This window comes from Physeter macrocephalus, unplaced genomic scaffold (assembly GCF_002837175.3).
Source record: "Physeter macrocephalus isolate SW-GA unplaced genomic scaffold, ASM283717v5 random_43, whole genome shotgun sequence".
NCBI classification, from domain to species: Eukaryota; Metazoa; Chordata; class Mammalia; order Artiodactyla; family Physeteridae; genus Physeter; species Physeter macrocephalus.
In genome coordinates this window covers 21,320-45,446 of record NW_021145329.1, presented here as the reverse complement: position 1 = coordinate 45,446, position 24,127 = coordinate 21,320, and the positions used below count along the sequence as shown (strand labels likewise).

Sequence of the window (24,127 nt, the reverse complement as noted above, 5' to 3'; positions counted from 1 at the left end):
CCCAGGTCGCGTTTCCGCTCACCAGACGCCAGCTGTTTTTCTTTTGTATAGGAAGGAATTTTTCTGGTGGAGAAAGGCACAGTTCGTGGATAACCCCCTTACCTTTCTCTTTTTAAAATGCCATTCCCTTGATTTCCGGTGATCAAAGGAGTCCACGTCTCCTGCCCCTGATTAATCATTGTTAAAGCACTGAAATCCAACAGAGGTGGTGCTGGAAGTGACTTCCAAGTGGATGCAACAGCCAGAATGTCCCTATCCATGCCTACTTTGGTACCAAATTATGTCACTGGAGGAAGATATTCTCTCTCTGAAGCTTCCACACATTGTAGACTCAAAAACTAAGTGGACAACACTTTAGTGACTGGGAAGGGTAACTCAACTGGCTAAAGTGGACAACCATCTCTCACCTAAGAAGGGACATTTAAATTACAGAAGTCGGGCTTCCCTGGTGGCGCAGTGGTTAAGAATCCACCTGCCAATGCAGGGGACACGGGTTCCAGCCCTGGTCCGGGAAGATCCCACATGCCGTGGAGCAACTAAGCCCGTGCGCCACAACTACTGAGCCTGCGCTCTAGAGCCCGTGAGCCACAACTACCGACCCTTTGTGCCACAACGACTGAAGCCCACACACCGCAACTACTGAAGCCCGTACACCACAACTACCGAAGCCTGTGAGCCTAGAGCCCGAGCTCTGCAACAGAGGCCACCGCAATGCGAAGCCCGCGCACCACGATGAAGAGTAGCCCCTGCTCACTGCAACTAGAGAAAGCCTGCGCACGGCAACGAAGACCCAACGCAGTCAAAAATAAACAATAAATAAAATACATTTATTTTTTTAAAAAAAGAAAGGAAAAGCTTTAAAAATAAATAAATAAATTACGGAAGTCCCATAGCAGGCTCCCTTTCTGAAACCAGGAGAAAAGTTACCTAGTTTCAGATTTCATCAATCTTGTTTCTAAAAACTTTCTGGACAATCTCACACCTTGCAGTAGAGCCTAAATGCCGGCCTGAGGTTTGATTATGTTGGAAACCAGCACATAGGGTGACCCTACGGCAGAATCAGAGTTTTTAGAATTTTAAGGGCACTAAAAAGAGTTCACCTTCCTCTTACCTTGCTTACCGAAAAGCTTGATGTCAAAACAGAAACACCACGGTGGTAATATTTTCCATTAATAGCAGTTTAATTTTAAAGCTCTCAGGGACATAATCTGATAATTCTCTAGAGTTAACATTTACTCCATGCCTACTCTGGGCTGAGTGATATATTAGGCACTTTACATCCAATTAATCTTCTACCAATTCTGCAAGATGACACCATCTCTATTTTTATTGGGGGAAATAAAGCTCAGAGAGGTCAAGTGACTTAGGCAAAGTCACCCAGCAATTAGGAGGCAGAGCTTGGATTTGAATCCAGAACTGACATAGCCCATGTCTACTATAACAAACTCCAAGAATAAACTGAAAGAATGCTAATGAGCAGTATTTTTTAAGAGGAACGATTGCATTTGACTGTTAGTAGAAGCTTATTAGAATAAGACTATGGATACACAATTTCCAATATATCAGAGATCAGAGTCGGTCCTCCTCAAATACATGCTAAAATATCTAGGTACAGTCTCTCACTTCAATATGAAAAAGGACTCCAACAAAATTTAAACTGAGCTCTCTCAGATTAGCATGGGTTCATTTTATATCCCACTGCAGCTCTGAGGCTTAAAGCTCAGAGACACCAACATTAAAGGCAGGAAAGAGTGCTGGGCCTGCAAAGGACCTTCAAAGTCACCAAGTTTGGTAACTCTGAAAATGTACTAATGTCACGGGCCTCTCTGGGATTCAAGTGAAAGCTGTGGATGCCTTCCCCTAGCCCCCGCCCCCACACAAAGCCCATGCATACAGTATTTTGCCTTCACTTTCATGGTCCTCAAATTAAGAAGTCCTGACCAATCTCCTTTTACAGATGAGGAAACTGAAGCTCAGAGAGGTTAAGTGACTTGACCAAGATCACAGAGCCAACTCACAGCAGGGCTAGGACTTGAACCCTAGCCTGCCAATTCCCAACCTGATACTCCCCACGTTGTCCATTCCAAACTCACTATCCAACTTTCTTGTCTTAAAACACAGCACATTTCTTCTTAAAATACCACTTCCTTCATGTCTTTAATTAGTTCTTAGATTCCATTGTATTTCTGTCCCACTAATGACAAGATGGGGTCACCTGGACTGTGTTTCCTGAGCAGTAATGAACAAGCGAGCTTTTTGCTAGAGGGAGATCGTGCGGAAAGACCTTTCACTGACATTGCTTTAAAATCAACCTCATCTAAGAACTGATGCAACTCGGACTGAAATGAGAATCCTGATATTCGGGCTCCCATTTGGCTTGGGCAGGGGAGGGGTGACTATCAATCAGAGGAAGGAAGGAGAGAGAATCTAAGATTCGGACAGTGTTATGTGGTTAGGGAGGAAAGTCCTCACCTTGGTTTTCTACCTTCCTTCTCCACTGCCCCGAGGCACCTAATGGAAGAACAGCCTGAAGGCTGCAAATGGGCTTTATACATGAAAGGAAGGAAGGAAAGAAGGAAGGGATGCTCGGGCAACACAGACGCAGGACCAAGACAGCGCTGAAGGCAGCGGGGAAATTTCAGCTCAGCGATCCACGGAGGCGGGCGCCCCTCGCCCTGACAGGCTGTACTTACTGTCACCGTCACTGAGATCCCTGTCCATCGTCGAGACGTCCAGCCAGGGAAGTGTCTGCCCTCCCAGTGGGCTCAGGCTGCTGGGATCTGAGGGACCACCCTAGGCCCCTCCCAGAACAGCGGGCCCATTGTTACCTGATCTGAATACAACAGAGGGAAACATCTGTGGGGAAGCCCCGGGTCCATCAGAGCGGCTGCTCTGTTCCCAGTCTAAGCGTTCTTGGGGCTCCTCCTCACAAGACCCTCTACTTGCCGGGCTCGTGCTGGAACTCCTGATCGCCCGCGTCCTCACGCAGCCCGACGAGATGGGCACTTTCATGGAACCCACTTTCCTGAGCTGGGATTCAGACTCTCGTCTGCTTGACTCTCAGGTCAGAGCTCTTGACCCCTGTGCCACACGGCTCATCTCTAGGGAGGCAGGTTCCTGAGCGCTGGGAAGGCAGGGTGGGGGAGGTGGGTAGAGAACAGTGTAAAATTTAATAACCGCAAGGAGGCTGCCTCCCCAACGGCAAGGGGAGATGCAGGTGGGAGCTCTCAAGTCGTGAGTGTCAACCTCCTGGGCTCGCTGGGGAAGAGTCCAGTCTGGGGTGAAGAGGTGATGCTTCAAAGCTGCTCAGCACAGCACGGACAGAGCCGGCTCCCAACCCAGGCTGCGTGGGCCGCTGACGTCACCACACCAGCCCAGCTCTCTGGGAGACGTCCGTGGGTTTCTAAAGGCCTCTTCCTGAGCCTCCCGCATCAGGGCTCGAAACACCTGCAACCCCGACCCTTGCAAGACGACGCAAGATCACCCCTCTCCTCTAGAGGAGTCTAAACCGTGAACACCTGGACCTGGGTCACCTGCTGGTGGAGGCAGAGAGCCCCGAGCTGGCACCACCTGCACCGCATCCTTGGCAACGACGCTCACAGCTGGGCCTGGAGTTCTCTAGCCAGGACAGCCTCGCTCCGTAGGGCAAAGCATGTACCCTATGCCCTGCCTGCCCAGCCCAGCACCGCCCATGGGATGTGTCACAATGCCCACAGTGAAGAACTGGCTGTCGCCTTCACCTGGGAAGTGCCGTGACTGACGTGTCCATGGCCTGGCTTCAGTGGCCGCGCCGGGCACAGAGATGGCTCCAAGGCGACCACAGGGCGCCCTCAGTCCCCCTCTGCCGCGCTCACCCTCATCATTCGCTGCCCGCCCTCAACAGAATGCTGGTGACAATCGTGAAAGCAGGAGCAATAATGTGACAAACGCTTCTTAAATACAGTCAGATGCTTCAACGCCCACAAATAGGTTTTTATGGTTGATCGGAGCACTAAATTCCTTAAACTTGAGACTTACATAAGTTTCATTACTGCATGTTCATGAGAAAGACCGAGATCCTAATACAGCCTTTAATACCCTTAGACATTAAGCAATGATTTGAAGCCCTTGTAGAACTGTCCCCAGGGTAACAGGATTACCATGGATGTGTACGCCTGGGTGTGTATTTTACTCTAAACATAATATGTGTGTGTGTCTACGTCTGTGTCTGTGTGTATGTATATTTGAGCCTAAACATGGTAGATGATAGACAAATATATAGATACATAGATACATAGATGGATGGATGTGTACGCCTGGGTGTGTATTTTACTCTAAACATAATATGTGTGTGTGTCTACGTCTGTGTCTGCGTGTATGTATAGTTGAGCCTAAACATGGTAGATGATAGACAAATATATAGATACATATATGGATAGACAGACAAACTACCTGTGGCTTAACTAAAACAATATACCACTATTACATGTTGAGTATTTTTTAAGAAACAATATATGCATGCCAAAAACCCTCCTCAGCATTTGAAAGAAACAATCCTAGGAAATTATTAAATGGCAGATAGAAGCCCAGAATGTTAAACAGAGCTGAGTACTAAGGGGTCCAGAAGTCTTGAGGCTGCAAAGATGCAGACAACCATGAGTTGTATCTTAGGAACCCGGGAGTGTTAATAAAAGGCAGGGAAAGTCCCTTGCTGCACACTAGTTAGATCACATAGTAATGGGTTAATAAATCTCTCTTAAAATACATGGAAAATGAACAAACCAACTGCTAGACCTTTCTAATCTTGCTTAGGCATCAGACAGGAATGCTGTCTGCAACTACAATGGCATGCGTGAGTGACTCGGGCCAATCAACGTAACCATCACCACCTAGTATTCAGGTGTCAGGAGAAACAAGCATCATTAATTCTAGGCTCCAGGACAGTAAGAAGCTAATACTGGTTCCCACTTCCTGCTACTATCAGGGGGGCTTCGGGTAGGGAAAGAGAGGCATCAAATGCGTTCCAGACATTTTACGTTCATTCTGTATCACTGCTATTGATGTCAAGAAGGGGGCGCTTAGAGCTCTTCTTCCTGAACCGGTCCACAGTAGTCCATGGATATGATCCATCATCACACTCTTCAGGTCTTACACATGGTTAAATACTCATGAAACATTTGTTGAATGAACATAACTGTCTAAGAGCTAACTCTATCCATTTATTGCTGTCCGAGAATCTTGTTTCTTCTTGGAAATAAAGGCTATTTGATCTCATAGTTTGGTCTCTTGAGTCTAGAGGGTACCTCATGGCTGTGGGAATCACGTTAGGGCAGTATAGGGCTTTAGAAGAGAAACCGGAAATCACAGTGCCTGGCTGCAGCTGAATATGATGCTGAGAGAAATTCCTAGAGGTAGGGCTCAGCCAATACCTGCAAGTATTTACAGGGTTGTCATGAGGAGGTGAGTCTCAGGACACTCATCCTACGAGCAGGCATGCTGGGAGCTGATCCAGGATGGGGCACCATTTCAGCTTATCAGAGAGAAGATCTGCCTAGTGACAGATCCTTCCACTGGGTTGGGCCTCTCCAAAGAATATTAAAGCAGAAGCTCGCCGATAAAACAAAGTGGGCAGTAGTAGAACCCAACAGTTTATGACTTCAGAATCAACGTAAACTGGGTTCAAAATTCAAAGGTGGATACTGCAGCACTACAGTCCCTTTTTGGAGCAGCCCCAGAGGACAGTGGAAGGAGATCCTCCTGGTGGGGAAAATTCTGAACAGTGCGCCTGGCTGTGCATATTGCCTGAAGGAAGAGATGGCCACAGATAAGAGTCTATACCCCTGTTGTATAGCACAGGGAACTCTACTTCACTTCGCTGTACAGTAGAAACTAACACAACATTGTAAAACAACTGTACCCCAATTTAAAAAAAAAAAAGAGTCTACACCAATTTATAGGCTATGGAAAATGGGTTTTTTTCCTTTTTTTTTTTTTGCTGTACACGGGCCCCTCACCGTTGTGGCCTCTCCCGTTGCGGAGCACAGGCTCCGGACGCGCAGGCTCGGCGGCCGTGGCTCACGGGCCCAGCCGCTCCGCGGCACGTGGGATCCTCCCGGACCGGGGCGCGAACCCGCGTCCCCTGCATCGGCAGGCGGACTCTCAACCGCTGCGCCACCAGGGAAGCCCTGGAAGATGGTTTTGCTGGATGGTCAGGAACTTTGGAAGGAACATCCCTGGAACACTGGTGACAAGGAGGTCTGGGAAATAGGTATATTGATAGATTTCTCTGAATGGGCAAAGAATATGAAAACATTTGTATCTCATGTTAATGCTCATTAAAGGGTGACTTCGGCAGAGGACGATTTCAGTCATCCTTTAAGGGTGAGGCGTGACCCATCCCGTGGGGACCAGTCAGGCTCCTTCTGCAGCCACTTCTGCCATTGCCTAGTGGGTCACAGTGGAAGGGATGGAGGTCATGCATGGGCTTGGCAACATGGGCTTCTGCTCACCAAGGCCGGCCTGGCTACCGCTGGGTGCCCAGTCAGCCAGGAGCAGAGACCAACACTACGTCCCAATATGGTGACCAACCAGTTACCTGGTGGCAGGTTGATTACACTGAACAGCTTCCATCATGGAAGAGGTAGTGCTTTGTTCTTCCGAAACAGACACTCTGAATATAAACGTGCCTTCCCTACACACCATACTTCTACCATCCCCAGACCCCAGCAAAAAGAGCAGAGGCTGCATCCTCTAAGATGAAAGAAATCATCAGACCAGTCTGGATGAGAGACAGAGGTTTCTGGCAAGTAGATCTCATGTTTAAGCCACCAGGCAGTTCACCAGATGCTCCTTCAACAGTTCAGGAAGTGCTTACTGTGTGCCCAGCCCTGAGAGGTAAACCAGGTAATTCCTGCCCTTGAGGAACTCCCGGTATTAAGTGGGAGACAAATTCATAACCAGGTACTTAAAATTCAGAGGCCCAAAGGCGGCAGCAGAGGAGCAGACAAGATGTTCTGGAATATAGAGGATCAGGTAGTACGTGGCATACACACACTGGCATGGTAGTGGCAGAAAATGCACCGCCCACTAGGCACCGGTAACACCTCAACTGTCGGATGAGTACTGGGTGAACTTCCTGGCTACTTAAACATCAGACCTCCTTGTGGGGGACCCTTGCCCCTCAGCCAGTCTGGGCTGTTGATTGCTTTGTATCAGAGGAGGCCGCTTCTGACAAGCATTGGCCCCTGCTTGCCTCCCCCTGTGACTACACCTCAGACCCCCGGAGGCCGTGGCTGGTTTTTCTCCCATCAAAATGGCGGCTACCCCAAATGGCAGCCACCCAACATGGTGTTTGTCCCTGGCTTCCCAATTAATCTGTTGGGGCTGGTCCCAGGCTCTTGTTTCTCAGTCAATCAACAGGAATCACCAAGGGGCTTGTCAATATTACAAATTCCCAGGCTCTGTCCCCAGAAACCCTGATTAAGTAGGTCTGAGGTGGAAGCCTGGACTGTGTCTCTTTTTATAAGATCTCTTGAGGATTCCAACTCAGGTGGTCTACACTTTAAAAACCGCTGACTTAAGCAACAGCACAATTCAGCATCTTAACTTCTTTCTTACGAGTGTCATTTCAAGATACAATCAGTAGCAGATTAATGAGGTTACCCACCATCTACCTGTCTAAGATATTTTTCCTTTTTATGGGAGGCAGTTTCTTGGCCTCAAGATGAAGACATAATATTGGGTTAAGTTCTTTAGTGAGATCATTCTCCTCTCAACCCACAGGTTTTCATTTTCCTCCCTCAAGGGCACAAATCTTGGGACTTCCCTGGTGGCGCTGTGATTAAGAATCCTCCTGCTAATGCAGGGGACACGGGCTCGAGCCCTGGTCCGGGAGGATCCCACATGCCGCGAAGCAACTAAGCCCATGTGCCACAACTACTGAAGCCCGCGCGCCTAGGGCCTGTGCTCCACAACAAGAGAAGCCATGGCAATGAGAGGCCCGTGCACTGCAACAAAGACCCAACGCAGCCAAAAAAATTAATTACTTTTTTTTAAAAGGCACAGATCTTACAGGGGTAACAGCAAGCACCACAGTGAGAACAGGTGAAGCTTTTTAGAATCACCGTGCGTTTTCAGATGTTCTCTCATTTGGTGGCAGCCCCAACCTGAGCCATCCTAGGACATTCAAATACAGAAGCCCTATCTATTTCATGTCTCCTCTCCTCTTCTGAGCCCAGAGAGCCACCATAACCATATGGTGAGTTGACGGCATCAAGAATTCACCCAGAAATTCAAATTATTCAGGATTCAGCCATTCTACACGTAGATAAGTAGAAAGGCTCAATTCCAGTCAAAGCAAATTGTTTTCATGAAGGTGGTGGTGGTTATACAGCACTTTAAATTTTTTTATTGTGCACGTAACATGAAATTTACCATCTGAACCATTTTTAAGTGTACAGTTCAGTGGTATGAAGTACATTCACATTGTACAACCATCACCACCATCCAGAGATGTGACGTGACCTGCCCAGGATCACACAGTAAGGAGCCAGGCCGGAGCCTCCTGACTCCTGGTGCTACATTGTCCCCCTGCCACACGGCTACATGTGAGCACTGGTTCCAAATCCAGCCTCACTCTTTCCAGATGTGGGTCTTGCCCCACCATCTATAGAGCTCTCACCACTCACTCAGTTGTCCATCCAGTGAATACTCACTGAGCATCTACTAGGAGCCAGGCTCCGCCCCAGGCCCTCTCAACAGCCCATGTAAATAAACCTGGATCCACCCAGAACCCCCAAGGGAGCCAAGACTGCCCAACAAAGGAATTCTACCCCACAGGGCCTGGCAGCTGCGATAACATTGTTCCTGGCTTATCGGCAGGCTGGGTGGATGGAGACCAGTGGTGCCCATGGCAGGAATCGAGGATGGAGGGGAAGAGAATGGTCTTGACACAAATAAAACTTGCCCAAGTGGGAGGTTCCTGGAACACTGCACCCAAGCACCCTCCTCTCCCTGGGAGCCAGGGAAATTGGCACATCCCTTCAGGGTCAAATCATGAGCTCCTAACTGCAGTGACAGCAAAGGGACTGAGATCATTTGAAGCCTCCCAAATGCCAAGGATGAAGGGAGATGCTTTCATAGGTGTCTTCCCAACTAAACCCTTACAGAAACATGTAAGGTAGACATTGCTCTCTTTATAGGTGAAGAAGCAAGGGCTCAGAGAGGGTGAGTGACTTACCCAAGGTCACACAGCTCTTGTATGGCAGAGGCAGGGTTTGAACCAGGTCTGTTGGCACCAAGGCCCTAACGTAGACTACCAACAATTCCATGCATTACTACCTGTCATTGTTAGAATCTGGGGGAAGAGAGAACGATGTGGTTCTCACTGACCTGGCTAGAAAATGGCTCCATCCTTGTAAGCCTGGCTACCCAATCAACCAAACAAGTAAACCACAGAGGAAGGTTTTCACGGAAGCAAGTGAAACTCTGATGCTGTCAATTCCCTGGCCTTCAGAAGGTCACTCTTCCACCTTCCCTCTTCTCACTGAGTGATGATAATCTGAACCTCTGTCTCCTTGGCAACAGAGAGCCCTACTTCAACAAGTGTCCCTCCCTGGTCCTTCTGGAAGTTCCCGAGGATCACCCACGTTGCACTAACCCACGCTGTGTGTGCTGCCACTTGGCACCTTGGCCGGATACCCTTGGGTTCTCCTTTCCACCTCCTCCGGGTCTCTGCTCCCCGCCCCTTACCATCTTGACTTAAGTGAGGCCCCTCCTTCAAGTCTCTAGAACCGGGCTGTCTCACTTTACAAAATCCAGCTGCAGAAACTGTGGAACACAAAGGAAGACGCAACCCGCAAGTCGGACGCATCACAGCTGCTGGGTTCCGTCACCCTTGACTCTCCAGGGAACCCCAAACTCGCCACCTCTTGTAACAGACCCTGGCGTGCCACTGTCTTACAAGGGCCTGGCCATGCCCCCAGTGGATGGGGGTGGGGTGGGCGCTGTGCCACACCCCCAGGTCCCTCAGGACTTACTCCCCAGCCCGGGGGCATCCCTGCTCAAGGCCTAGAGGGGGCCCTTCTGGAATGGCCCCGGGCAGGAGGGAGCTGCCCGGCCCCAGGGCACGCCCCACCCTCCAGAGGGGCCCACGTCCAAGGACCGGCTTGCCCGTATTCGGGGCAACTCTGAAGGGCCCCCCCGACTGCGGCCCCTGAAGAAATCAGCTCAGGCCCTCACTGTGACGGCGCTGCGGCTCCAATCCCCCTCCCCACGGGCCTGCCGCCTCTGCACCCTCCCAGGAGGACGGGATCCCCAGAGCGCCGCCCTCCATCCGCACACCACCACCCCAGGACCCCCTCCCCCACCCGTCTCTAAATCTGGGGGCCTGGACTCACCTTGTGTCCGTCGGCACTCACTCCTGGGTGACCTCGCGTCGCTTCCTGACCACCGACGACTTCCAACTCCGCACCCTCTCCTCTGAGCTCCAGGCCCCTCTCCAGCTGGGACAGGTCCGCTCAATGTAACAGACTCTCCAGCTGAACTCCTGACCTCTGTCCCCCGCACTCCCCGCCTGCAACTCCCCGCGGCTCCCCACGCAGCACGTCACATCTACTGTCTGCGTCACGTCACAGTGTGGCCACTCGCTCCCACCGTGCACGCTGAGCCCCGCCCCCTCTTCCCGGGGTCACTGCAGGAGCTTCCTCCTGGTCTTCCTGCTGCTGGCCTCCCTGCGCCTCTCCGAGCCTCTGCTAGACACAGCCCTCAAGACGGATCCTTCTCTAACTGCAAGTCACGTGACGGCCCTCCTCTGTTCAATGCGCCCCTGGCTTCCATCTCACAGGTCCTGAAAGCCGAGCCCTTGCCGTGGCCTGCGAGGGGCACCCTGCACCCCTCCATCGTCCCTGCCCTGGTCCCCACCATTCAGTCTCCTCGTTGCTCCAAAGCCACACCAAGCACAGTCTCACCTCAGGGCCTTTGCACTGCCTGTGCCCTCTGGCTGGAATTCCAGACCCCACAACTTGCTCCCTCACCTCTTTTAGGCCTTGCCTCAAATGTCACTTTCCCAATGAGGCCATCCCTGGCCTGCTACTTAAAAGTGGACACCCCTTGGGGCTTCCCTGGTGGCACAGCAGTTAAGAATCCACCTGCCAAGGCAGAGGACATGGGTTTGAGCCCTGGTCTGGGAAGATCCCACATGCCGCAGAGCAACTAAGCCCGTGCGCCACAACTACTGAGCCTGCGAGCCACAACTACTGAAGCCCGCAAGCCTAGAGCCCATGCTCCGCAACAAGAGAAGCCCCCGCTCACCACAACTTGAGAAACCCCACGTGCAGCAATGAAGGCCCAACGCAGCCATAAATAAATAAATAAACAAACAAATAAATAAATTTATAAAAGAAAAAAACTGGACACCCTGACACCACCCTCACCGACTCTGCAGCTCCCCAGTCCTACTTCCTGCTTTTGTGTTTCTTCACAGCACCTATTACTATCCAACACTTTAACTATCTTACTGTTTTAACATCTGTCTCACCACCCTATAATCAGGATATAGGATCCATGAGGACAGATTTTTGCCTGTTTTGCTCCCTGCTGCATGCTTAGCACCTGAACAGAGCCTCGCGAATACCAGGTGCTCCACGAATGAATGAATGAATGAATAAAGGAATGAATGAATGAATGGATGGATGAATACACAGTCAATATTATTATGCAGTGACTTCATCTTCCCATTGTTCTGGCCTCTGAGAAGATTTCTCAGATGAGTTTGTTTCATCTATGGAGCAAGAAAAGGAAAGGAAAGGAAAGACTACTAGTAATTTTTAAATATCAGTTTGTATGACTTTCTAGACTATGACACTTTGAAAAACGGAGGACCCTGGTCTCACAATGCCTCGTTACAAGGACAGCAGGAGGAAATTCACTGTGACCCTGAGGCTTAAATGCTCGACTAAGGATGTTTCCCCAGAAGCTGGAAATAAGGAAAGCTCTGTCCCCACGGGGTTGGAACACAGACGGGTGACAGCTCGACATTCATCCCATGGCTATAACTCCAAAGGACATTTCTCACGGAGCTCTTTAGCAGGTCCAAGCAGATACGCCACCTGGGTGCTTCATATTCCACCAGCCAGAGCCAGCTTCTGCGGCCTGGTTGCCATATGCTCTCCGGGCTAGAACCTGGAGAAGGTTTTCACCCCTGGCTCCTGGCAGGCAAGGAGGACAGAGTGGTGTGTTCCCAGCAGAAGTCCCAGGATCTAATCTCATAGCACAAGGCTGCGGCAGCCAGCAGTTCCCTCCCTTCCTCCTTCCTTCCCACCTATCCAATCCATCTGTCTCCACGACCAATTTGGAATTTTTAAAGGTCAATCTATTTGGTCACTTACATTTTCAAACACAAATTCAATTTGCCCTGTGAGGCGCCGCCAGCTTCCCAGGCCTCAGGACAGCTCCTCCCCCAGCCTGTGTGACCACAGAAGGGGCTTCCACCATCAAGGCTCCAGATCCCACCTGCACCTCCCTGCACGGCCCCAGCCGGGGCTGAGTAACAGCTTGGGGGGGACGGTGGTCGTCATTGTTGGGAGTGAACACGTGTTGGCATCTCAGAAATCCTCTGGTCCTACCTCCCCACCGTACACATGGGAAAACTGAGACCAAGAGAAGGGAAGGGACTTGCCCAGGGTCACGTGGCAGGGAGAAGCAAGCCAGCGACCAGGATTTCTTCCATGACAGATACGCCTCGCCATTTGCCCTGCGGTCCCCAAACATGAAGTGGCTTCTGCGGGCCACGCGCGGAGCTGGGAGCAGGGTGAGGCACAGGAATCGGGTAGGTACCCTTCGCTCATCCTCAGCAACAAGCTCCGACCCTTGCAGAGACCCTGGCGGGTGCTGGACACACCCAGGTGCCTCCCGCAAAGCCCAAAGTACCAGAAATGATCTCTCCTCCACCCCCTGATGCTGGGCTCCCATCTTACGTCCGTCAGCTGGAGACACGGTCCTGAGGAAGGACAGACGTGCGGCCACGACTCTAATCTTATTGCCTTCCTCCCCAGGCCAGCCCCTCCATCCTCGGCCTCTTCTGGCCCCACTGCTCCACCATCCCCCCCCACCCCACGCCCACCCCCCGGCCACACACACTGGAAACCTCTAGCTTTCCGGTCCTGAGGAAGGACAGACGTGCGGCCACGACTCTAATCTTATTGCCTTCCTCCCCAGGCCAGCCCCTCCCTCCTCGGCCTCTTCTGGCCCCACTGCTCCACCGTCCCCCCCACCCCACGCCCACCCCCCGGCCACACACACTGGAAACCTCTAGCTTTCCTCATCTCCTGCCTCTCCTCGCTTCTGACGCCTCCTGCCCGTCTCTCTTGCCCCATCCCGGCCGCGCCTTCCTCATCCTGGCAGCCACCACCCCTCCTCCCTGGGGCCTGGACCCCCGCTCACCTGCTCTGCAGCGCCAGCCCGGGAGCCCGTCTAAACCACGCGCATGCGCTCCGCGCTCACCCCAAGGGTAGAGGTAACCGGTCCACCGCCAGATCCTGGAAGGGAAACCGAGCGATCAGACGACCCTCAGTACTTTAGGGTCTGGAGAATGAGACACAACACTCTTCCCTTTTCCTGCTGAGTCACCCATCCAGCCCACCTCAGCCCCTTCTCCCTGGTTCCCCCCACCCCCCGCCCTGCACCAGTACCTCCCTGACATCCCGCGGTCTCAGGTGCTCTGGGAAGGGCTCAGCAACCTTCTGGATCTGGAATGTGAATGGCTTCACCGGCTCTAGATTCCTCCAAATAAAACCACCACAAGGCCAGCAAACCTTTGTGTCACTAATAGCGGCCACGTTCCATAGCATAAGCTCCACGCTTGTAACATCTACCAAGACTCTGTCTTTTTCTCCTACTGATGGGAGTCCCTCTCCCCGGAAGGAAGGATGGGAGAAAGGGGGAAAAGAGGGGGAAGGATTGGAAGTTCCTTTCTGCCACACTTCAGTCTGAATAAGTTTCCTGCTTCAAATCTTCTATGGCTCCATATCACCCACAGAAGAGAGTCCAAATTTTCAATCTGGCCGCCAAGAGCTTTCCCAGCTTTATCCCTCACACTTTGCCCTGACCCACTCACGCCCTGAGTTCTCGGGTACGCTACACTCCTACATGCCCCCAACAGCCAAGCTCAGTCACAACACCAAGACTTTGTGCATGCAGATCCTTCCATTCCTAACGTTCTCCTCCTCCACTCTCTGCCTGTCAAACTCCTGCTCATCCTCCAAGGACCATCTCAGATGCCCCCTCCTCCAGGAAGTCACCCTGATTTCCCTGGGCAGAACCAACTGTTCTAGCCTCTGTGTCTCCACAGGGCCATTATTTATGGATATGAGCATGTGACTGCCTCCCTGACACCCCGGGACATCTCCCTGAGGTGTATGTGGGGCGTGCCAAACTGGGTATCACTTCCAGAATGGCCATCCTGAGGTTCGTCCGTGGCACCTTGCTTCCAAACATCAAACCTGACTTAGAGAAAGAATCCACAGAGAAAATTCAGGACAACAGCCACAGGAATGGACAAGGCTGAACACATTTGTGGGTCTAAATTGAGAACCACAAATGGAGATTTAGGGCCATATGCATCGGCAGGCGGACTCTCAACCACTGCACCACCAGGGAAGCCCGGTTCAGTCTTAATCACAGACCCCAGAGCAGGAAGGGGGGACTTCAGATATCATCTGCTCCAAACTTCTCACTTATTTGCCCCGTTTATTTACCTTCTCTATCTATCTATCTATCTATCTATCTATCTATCTATCTATCTATAAAGGAAATACACTGATGCTGTGGAAAAAAATCAAACCTACAAAAGATTAAAAGTTAAAAATTAATAGACCTGCCCCACACATGAAAAAATGCTCAACACCACTAATCATCAGAGAAAAGCAAACCAAAACCACAGCGATATCACTTCACACCTGTCAGAATGGCCATCATTAAAAAGACAATAAACAACATGCATTGGCGAGGATGTGGAGAAAAAGAAACCCTTGTGCACTGTTGGTAGGAATGGAAAAAGGTGCAGCCACTGTGGAAAACGGTATGGAGATTGCTCAAAATATTAAAAAGAGAACTACCATATGATCCAGCAATTCCATTCCTGGGCATTTATCCAAAGAAAATGAAATTATTAATTAGAAAAGATATATGCACTCTATGTTCATGTCAGCATTACATACAATAGCTAAGATATGGAAGCAACCTAAGTGTCCACTGATAGATGAAGGGATAAAGAAGACATGGTAAACATATACAATGGAATATTACTCAGCCATAAAAGAGAATAAAATCTTGCCATTTGCGGCAACATGGATGGACCTAGAGGGTATTACACTAAGTGAAATAAGTCAGACAGAGAAAGACAAATACTGTATTCTTTCACTTACATGTAGAATCTAAAAAACAAAAGAAATGAGCAAACATAACAAAACAGAAACAGTTATAGAGAACAAACAGGCGGTTGCCAGAGGAGAGGTGGTTGAAATAGGTGAGGAAGATTAAGAGGTACAAACTTCCAGCTGCAAAATAAATAAGTCACATGAGTCACGGTATGAAATGTACAGTGAGGGGAACATAGTCAATTACTAAGTAATGTCTTTGTAATATCCTAACTAGACTTATGGTGGTGATCATTTTGAAATGTATAAGAAAAACACCACTATGTTGTGTAACAGGAACTAACATAGTGTTGTAAGTCAATTATACCTGAAAAACAAACAGCAAACTCATAGAGAAAGAGATCAGATTTGTGGTTACCACAGGCAGGGGAAGGGGGGAGGGGGAACTGGATGAAGGTGATCAAAAGATACGAACTCCCAGTGATAAGTACTAGGGATGTAATGTACAACATGATAAATACAATATGTTAAATACGAAAGCTGTTAAGGGAGTGTTAAGAATCCCATGAGTTCTCATCAAAAAAAATTTTTTTTTCTTTTATTCTGTATTTGTATGAGATGATGTATGTTCACTACGCTTATTATAATAATCATTTCGTGGTGTACGTAAGTCAAATCATTATTCTGTACACCTTAAACAGTGCTGTATGTCAATTATAGCTCAACAAAACTGGAAGAAAAAGAAAAAAGTAATGGTCCCCACCTCCAATGTCCATATATAATTTATATATAGATCTGCATATAAATGTACGTGACCTTAGAGCTTTTATTATCTTTTTACTAAATGAGATACTATAAATATTGCTCAGCACCTTTTATTAAAAACAAAATATATCATGGATCTCCTTCTGTGTCAGCACACATGGTTTTACCCTGTTCATTTTTTTACTGTTGTAGCAAATTTCACATTTATGTACACTTACCAGGGTTAAGTCCAGGCACCGGGCTTGATACCAATAACAGAGGAATGACTGAAATACTGTTCATGGGTCTTTTGCTTTGTTCATCATTTTTAGTTGGGCAGCTTTTTTCTTGCTGTAAATTTTATTGAAATAGAACACACACCATAATAATGCACAAATTGAAATCACACAGCTCAGTGAATTTTCACAAAGTAAAGGCACCCATGTGACCAACCGTCCGTTCAAGGACAGAATGTGACCAGATCCCAAAGCCCTCTCGTGCCTCTTTTTGGTAACCACTCCCCTGACTTGTAACACCAAAGGTCAGTTTGCCTGTTATTGAACTTTATACACTGGAATTGATACAATAGGGACTTAGCATTAGTCATCTCAGGCTGCCGTCACACTAGCCTGGTGGCTTACACAACAGACATTTATTTCCCACAGTTCTGGAGGCTGGCAGTCCGAGATGCGGGTGCCAGCACGGTGGGCTCTGGTGAGGACTCTCTCCCTGGTGTGCAGACATCTCCGCTGTATATTCACATGGTGGAGAGAGAAGGGGGGGGCAAGCTCTCTGGTCTCATCTTTCAAGGGCACTAACCCCGTCATGGGAGCTCTAACCTCATGACCTCAAGGAACACTAACCACCTCCTCAAGGCTCCACCTCCAAATACCATCACAGGAGCATGGCTGGTGCTTCCATGAATGGATCTGGGCCTCTTTTGTGTCTGGCTTTTTTTTTTAATTATTTAATTATTTATTTATTTATTTGGCTGCATTCGGTCTTCTAGCCGTGCTGCGTGGGCTTTAGAGCACCCAAGCTTAGTTACCCTGCAGCATGTGGCATCTTAGTTCCCCGACCAGGGATCGAACCCGTGTCCCCTGCATTGGAAAGCGGATTCTCAATCACTGGACCACCAGGGAAGTCCGTGTCTGCCTTCTTTTACACAACATTATACTTGTAAGAATTATCCCTGGCATCTCAGCCCCATCCATTTTTAACATTTCATTGCATCCCGTTGTAGGAATGTATTCAACCATTCTCCTCTTGACGGACTCCCAGACTGTTTCCTATTTTTTGCAATTACGAAAAGCATCGTGATTTTTTCAAAATCCTTATACATATGCCTGCACTGGCGTGTTTCCACATGGTAAATGATTAGAAATAGAACTGTTGTTAACTACCTCGTTTCACACACAGATGCCGGGGCTCAGAGGGAAAACGTGAACACCTCAGTGTTTCAGTGGGTGACCCCTCCAAGTTCACTGTGGGTGACCTCTCCAAGGTCACACTGAGTGAGTAGTCTGTCCAAGGTCACAGTGAGTGGTCTTCCCAAAGTGACGGTGAGGGAACGGCAGAGGCAGGGCTGGCAGCACACTTCCCTAACCTCCCACGCCTGCCCCACGAGTCCACGCGGTCTCTGTGGACTTCATTTCATTGATAATATTCACTTGGAATTAGTTAGGCGCACAAACTTCTTGGAATTCCAAACATGCCTCAGGCCAGCTTCCTGACTGGCACTAGAGCTGACAGCGCAGAGAGAAAACACTGCTGTTCTTTATTAAAAGCAAATCAGGCAGCCGAACAGTACAACCTCTTAACCATTTTGCATTTGTCCGACTTAATGCTTGACAGGATCTAAAGCAAAAGACTTGGATCTCTGGTTAATGGTAGGGGTTGAGGAGACAAACAGACATAGACAGAGATTCTGAAAGTTCACTGTGTTCCTTTTCAAGGTCAGGACATTGGGGGATTTTTCAGATTTCTCCACTTTTTTTCCTTCCCCTCGCACCACTGTGGAGCAGGGGAAATTGAATTTCCAAAGGATATTTTTCTAACTAAACATAAACCTGTGCCACTAAAAAAACAGGGTTGTTGGTTTTCGTTTCTTATTTTAATAATAATTTATGTCCCATTTCAGCAATGGTCGAGGGAATAAAACTTTAAGAGAGAGCGAGAGAAAGACTGGATTAGTGCAAATCTCAAACCAAGCGCACAACTCAAAAGGCTTCGTATTCAAACTCAGGACTGAGAAGCTCACTTCTCTGGCAACACACACCCTCACCCTTTCTCATCTCCTACAGCTCATTTCCCATCAACAAGTCTAAAGGGAAAGGGAACAAAAGGTCCGGCCCAGGACAAATGTTAGTATTTATTCCAACAACACCTGGGAAACCTCTTGGAACTCACTACCGCCATCCCTGTCCTGAGTCCCAGGGTCCCTCTCTTCAGGCAGCAGGGCTCTGCTGCTCAAGAGAGAAGCCATCTTCCCTCCATTCACTGGGAAGACACCATTCCAAAGCTTCCGAGGAAAATGAACTGGTTCCGGGAGCTGTGGAATGGTGCGTGCAGACCAAGGTGGTAAGGAGTCTCCTCTGGAAAATACGGGGAATCAGGGGATGCAAAAAGCTGGCCCCATGGTGATCTTGCCATCCTCCGCCTCCTCGCAATAGCAAAAGCAAGTAGATGAACCAAAGTTTGGATCTGAACTTTAAATGTGACCCCAGCAGGTTCTGTCCTCCTGCTCTGGGCTTCAGTTTCTCTGCTTGTGAGGTGAGGCTTGGCTAGTCCAGGGAAAGGGGACCTCTAGAAACTGCCCCCTCTCTCCCTAAAAATGTATTATACAGACCAGAGGTAGGAAAGAAATAAAAAAGACTGATCAAGCTGAAGTTTGTTGCAGAGTGTCTTTGGGACCATTCTGGCACAAAGGCTGCTTGTTGATGGATCATTTCAACTCCCAGGCTCTCAGCTCCCCTGGACCAGCAACAGGCAGCCACTGCCCGGGACTCAGGGATGGAGAAACAGCTTCTCCACACAGTGATCACGCCCCCACCATGTCCCTGCCTGTGAGGAACTAATATGATAGAAAGGAGTGGGGGCCAGGCACCTCACATGCATCAGCTCACTGAGTCCTCACTACACCCTAGTGAGGTGGGAACTACCATTATCCCCATTTTAGAGATGAGGAAACTGAGGCACAGGGAGAGAACTGACTTGATCAAGTCCTGCAGGTGGGAAGTGGCAGTGTATGACTCGAATATGGGTTTCTCTGACTCTCACAACCTTCTCATTCATAGGATTTACCATCGTTTTATTTTTTTAAAAATTTATTTATTATTTTTGGCTGCATTGGGTCTTCATTGCTGCGCGGGCTTTCTCTAGTTGCAGGGAGCGGGGGCTGCTCTTCATTGTGTTGCGCGGGCTTCTCGTTGCAGTGGCTTCCGTTGCGCGGGCTTCTCGTTGCAGTGGCTTCTCTTGTTGCGGAGCACGGGCTCTAGGCACGCGGGCTCAGTAGTTGTGGCTCGTGGGCTCTAGAGCGCAGGCTCAGTAGTTGTGGCGCACGGGCTTAGCTGCTCCGCGGCATGTGGGATCTTCCCGGACCAGGGCTCGAACCCATGTCCCCTGCATTGGCAGGCGGATTCTTAACCACTGCACCACCAGGGAAGTGCCACCATCCTGTTTTACAATTGCTTCCCTCATTATCAAGATTCTTTGGTACAGGCTAATGTATCTCCACATCTCTAACACTGCACTCAATAAGTATTTATTGAATGGGTGCATGCATAGATGGGTGGATGAGTGGGTGGGTGAGTGGGGTACATGGGTGGACAGATGGATGGATGGATGGATAGGTGGGTAGATGCATGGATGGGTGGATGGATGGGTGGATGGGTGGGTAGATGGGTGGATGATGGGTGGATGGGTGGATGGATAAATGGATGGATGGGTGGGTGGATGGATGGATCTGCAGATGGATGATGGTTGGATGGGTGGATCGATGATGCTTGGATGGGTGGATCGATGATGGATGGGTGGGTGGACAGATGAATACTTGACCCTGGTGCAGTAAGAAATCATTGAAGGTTTAAGGGCAGGGGAGTGATGTAAAGTGACATGTGACATAAAGAAACACAAGATTCAGCTTCTACCCTCAAGCAGCCTTTAATCGAGTTGGGAAGACATGGCATGGACACCTGAAATGTCTCTTAACACTGAGAGGCCACTTTCACTGAGGTGCTCTATACTTACAGACAGTAGATGTGAAAGGAGATCAAATGGGAGGGACCCCATGCTGCTCTGGGTAGGGATGAAATCAGAGAAGGCTGCCTGGAGGAGGAGGGGCTGAAGCTGGGCACTGAAGGATGAGAAGAATTAGATGGATGGGGAGGAGGAGGGAACAAGGGAAGACTCCAAAGACCAGGCTGCTACCTCTGCTACAGATGTCTGTATGCTGGCAGACCATCCAGCTACATCCTACCAGGAGGTGGGTCCAGAAGGGAGGGAGGGAGGGGAAGGGAAAGAGGGAGGGAAGAAAAGAAAAAGAGAGGGAAAGAGAGAGAGGGAGAGAGAAAAGGTTATGAGGAAGGAAAAAAGAGAAGATGGAGGGAGAAAGAAAGGCAAGACTTCTCTAGGGTAACCCAGAGGATTCAGCTCTGCAGGTTTCTGACCCCAGGTCACCCCCCCAACACAACCCGAGCTCATTGGAGATTCAGGCATGGTGACTTGCTCACCCTCGGGTGTGCAGGGGCTCTGGGCTGACATCAACATGCTGCTGGCACTAGCTAAATCTCTTTCCATCCACCCTGCTTTCACGGCCCTCCGTGGCCAGGAGCACAAGCATTAGTTTCTCTGTAAAAACTCCCAGGCACGAAGGAGCCACTAATGCGAGGTCTGGGTCAGGGGAAGACCAGGACAAAGGCCAGCTCCCTGGCTCCTCCCCATCCTCGTCCCCTGAAGTGTGGACAGGCAGTGAGGGAGGCAAGAGGGGCAACCGCCATGCAGCCAGCTGCCTGGGGCCAAACAGCTTCCTAGCTGATTAACCCTGGGCAAGTGACTTGATCTCTCTGAACCTTGGTTTCCACATCTGAAAAATGGGGCTATTCCTCATAGAAGTATGACAGGATACCTCTATGATATTACAAGATAAGACATGCCGCATGTAAAGCAGTCGGCACAGTGCCTGAGACCCAGAAGAATCTAAGTGGAAGGCATTGCTATTTGCAGTAGTATTGCTTTTATTCATATTAGATTAGGGGATGAAACTAAAGCCTATTGCTTCTTGCCTGATGCCTTCAGAAACCCTCTGAGTGAGAATCCTGGTCTCCTAGTTCCAGCTGAGAGAAGGTGGGGGTGGGTCACTCTGGGACTTTCTGGGACACCTGGTCTCCCTGCCAGGGAAACTGGTCCCCAAGGGGCCCAGTGGTTTGCTTCCCACTGACGCCTACAGGAGACCAGACAGCCTGCGCTGGCGACTGGCTCAGGCTGCCAGGCCGGGTGGGGCCGGCTCGAGGACTGTGTGATGCATTCTTGGGCCCCCCAAGGTAAAAATAGTTTTGCTTTGTTAGGCTGGGTGGTTACACACTCTTTGCCTGATGGCCTGGCAGCCTGCCCGCTGGAAAGGCAAATGCCAGACTATTTCAGGCTGTAAAAACAAGCCCCCAGAGAACGGTAATAACAGCCCACTAGCTCATTCTTTCAGGCCAGAAAAAAAAAAGGAAAAGAAAGCTCTATGGCTACATGATTCCTCCTGTTACCCACAATCACAGCAGCCAAAACCACTATAGACAATGCACACGACCTTCAAAGCCATGTTCCCCAAACAAAATGAAACACAAAAAAGGTAGCAGCAGGAATCATCACGTTCATCATCTTCCAGCAGTTTCTACACACAAAGCACTGCAATAGGAATGTTGCTTTCATTCCATCATCCTTTCACGGCAGCCCTAGGGGGTACCTATTACAAGCCCCATTTTCTAGAAAAGGAAAAGGAGGCTCAGAGAGGTGAAGCAACTTGTGGAAGGTCACACAGTGAATAATCAGCAAGGCTGGATTCAGGTCTGCCTGACTCGGAAATCTATGCTCCTTCCTTCAGCCTGACTTTCATTGGTTTTCTTTGTTTTAAGTAAGAAACTCCACTGCAACATTTTCAAAGGCTTTCTGGTGCCTTCGAGATAAATTCCAAACTCCTTAGTGTGGCCTTCAAGGCCCCATGAAGTCTGGCCCCTCCTACTTAGCAGCATTTGTGTTCCCCCCAAATTCATATGTTGAAATCTGAAGCCCCAGTGTGATAATGATAGGAGGTGGAGCCTTTGGAAAATGATTAGGTCATGAAGGTGGAGCCCCCCTGATGGGATCAGCGTCCCATTAGGAGACACCACACAGTATCTTATTCCTAGTGAGGACACAGCTAGGAAGAGGGCCTCACCAGACACCAGATCGGCCGGTGCCTTGATCTTGGACTTCCCAGCTTCCAGAACTGTGAGAAATAAATGTTAGTTGTTTAAGCCACCCAGTCTGTGGTATTCTGTCATAGGAGGCTGAGCTGAGACACCATCCTTCGCTGCCCAGCTCCAGCCCCACCTCCTCCAGGCAGCCTTCTCTGATTTCTCCCAGCCCAGAGCAGGGTGAGCCTCTTCCTGTCTGACCGCCTATCATAGCTGCTGTGTGTGTACTGGGCACCTCTACAGAGGTGGTCTTTGGGGGTTAGAGATGTCACATGTCCAAGTCCTGTATTCCCAGGTGGACTGGGAGCTGTTGGAAGGCAGAGGTTGCATCTGTGCTTCTGTTCCCATCACTCCCCTGTCCCCAAAACTTCAATGGCATAGGGTTTTATATTCACCCCTCTGTCCATGCACCATCCAGCCATACATTTGTCCATTCACTCAACAAATATCCATTGTGTGCAGTGTGAGAGAAATGGAAATCAACTAGACACCTACAGTCAGAGGGGAGAGTGGGGGGAAGGAGGTAAGGGAAATGCAGCCCATCAAGACCCCGGAAGGGGAAGCACAGGGGTCCTGGGAGTCTTTCCAGGGATGGGTTACCTGAGTGGACTTGACAGGAAGAATGGAGATTAACTCGGTGAGACGAGGAGACCATTCTCGGGCAGGCCTCACGACAGTCCCTGCAGGGTATGACCTGGAGTTCTCATCCCTTTCAGCCACTGTATCAGTCACGTCCCAACAGGGAAGACAGGCTCACTCGAGTAAGATCACAGGAGAAGTGTGTGTTCTCATGGAGACACTTAACCACAGAGGGGCAGATGAGGGAACCACGTGGTCGGTGTGGTCACCTGGCTAGTTGTCATGGAGCAGTTACCACCCGCTAGGCCTGAAAGGGTGAAGACAAGGAGAGTCTAGAGAAATCCAGGAGCAGAGAGGTGGAGAGAGGCCCCAGGAGAGGAACGGTGACTTATGCCAAGAAGATTCACACCAACCTCACTCTCCTTTCACCCCCTGACCTCCCACTGGTACCTCACATCGGCCAACCCGGCTAGAGCAAGGGAAGTGGCCAGCCTCCCAAGGCAGACAGCAGGGTGGAGCGGGCAGAGGCAGCTGTCCAGCCCAGCCGGCCGAGCAGCCCTGACGGCTGCCCCCGGAACCCCCTTGGCCTTCACACCTCCATCCCTTCGCTCCCTGTTCGCTCTGTCTGGAATGCCCTGGCCCAGCTTCCAAGCCCATCAAATCCTCGGCCTTCGTCAAGCCACACTCACAGGCTGTATCCTCTGAAAGTCTTTTCCTTTCCTACTCAGGAAGCATCCATCTTTTAGTGCTTGTATTATTCTCTCAGGGGTCTTTTTCCCTCCACCCCCTGTAAGGGCAGGGGCTGCGGCTGATTTGGCTTTAAAACGCTGAATCTTTGCCTCCTCTAAGTCATGAGCCTGGAATCTCTCAAGAACGGTGGAAGGCCTGAGATTTGCCCTACTTGCCAGCTCACAAGTTAGCCTGCCAGTTTCACGGATGCTGGCAAAAGACAGGAGACTTGGGCTTCCCTGGTGGCGCAGTGGTTGAGAGTCCGCCTGCCGACGCAGG

The 24,127-nt window shown here is 49.9% G+C and overlaps 1 protein-coding gene across 1 annotated transcript in view; it reads right to left on the bottom strand.

The window, feature by feature from the left end:
* Window positions 1–24,127, bottom strand: part of SSUH2 (ssu-2 homolog) — a 69,534-nt gene that overhangs the window by 26,576 nt on the left and 18,831 nt on the right. The window contains exon 3 of the mRNA XM_028483538.1: window positions 13,420–13,514. The gene's annotated coding sequence lies outside the window, so the exon portion shown is untranslated. The remainder of the gene's footprint in view (window positions 1–13,419; window positions 13,515–24,127) is intronic.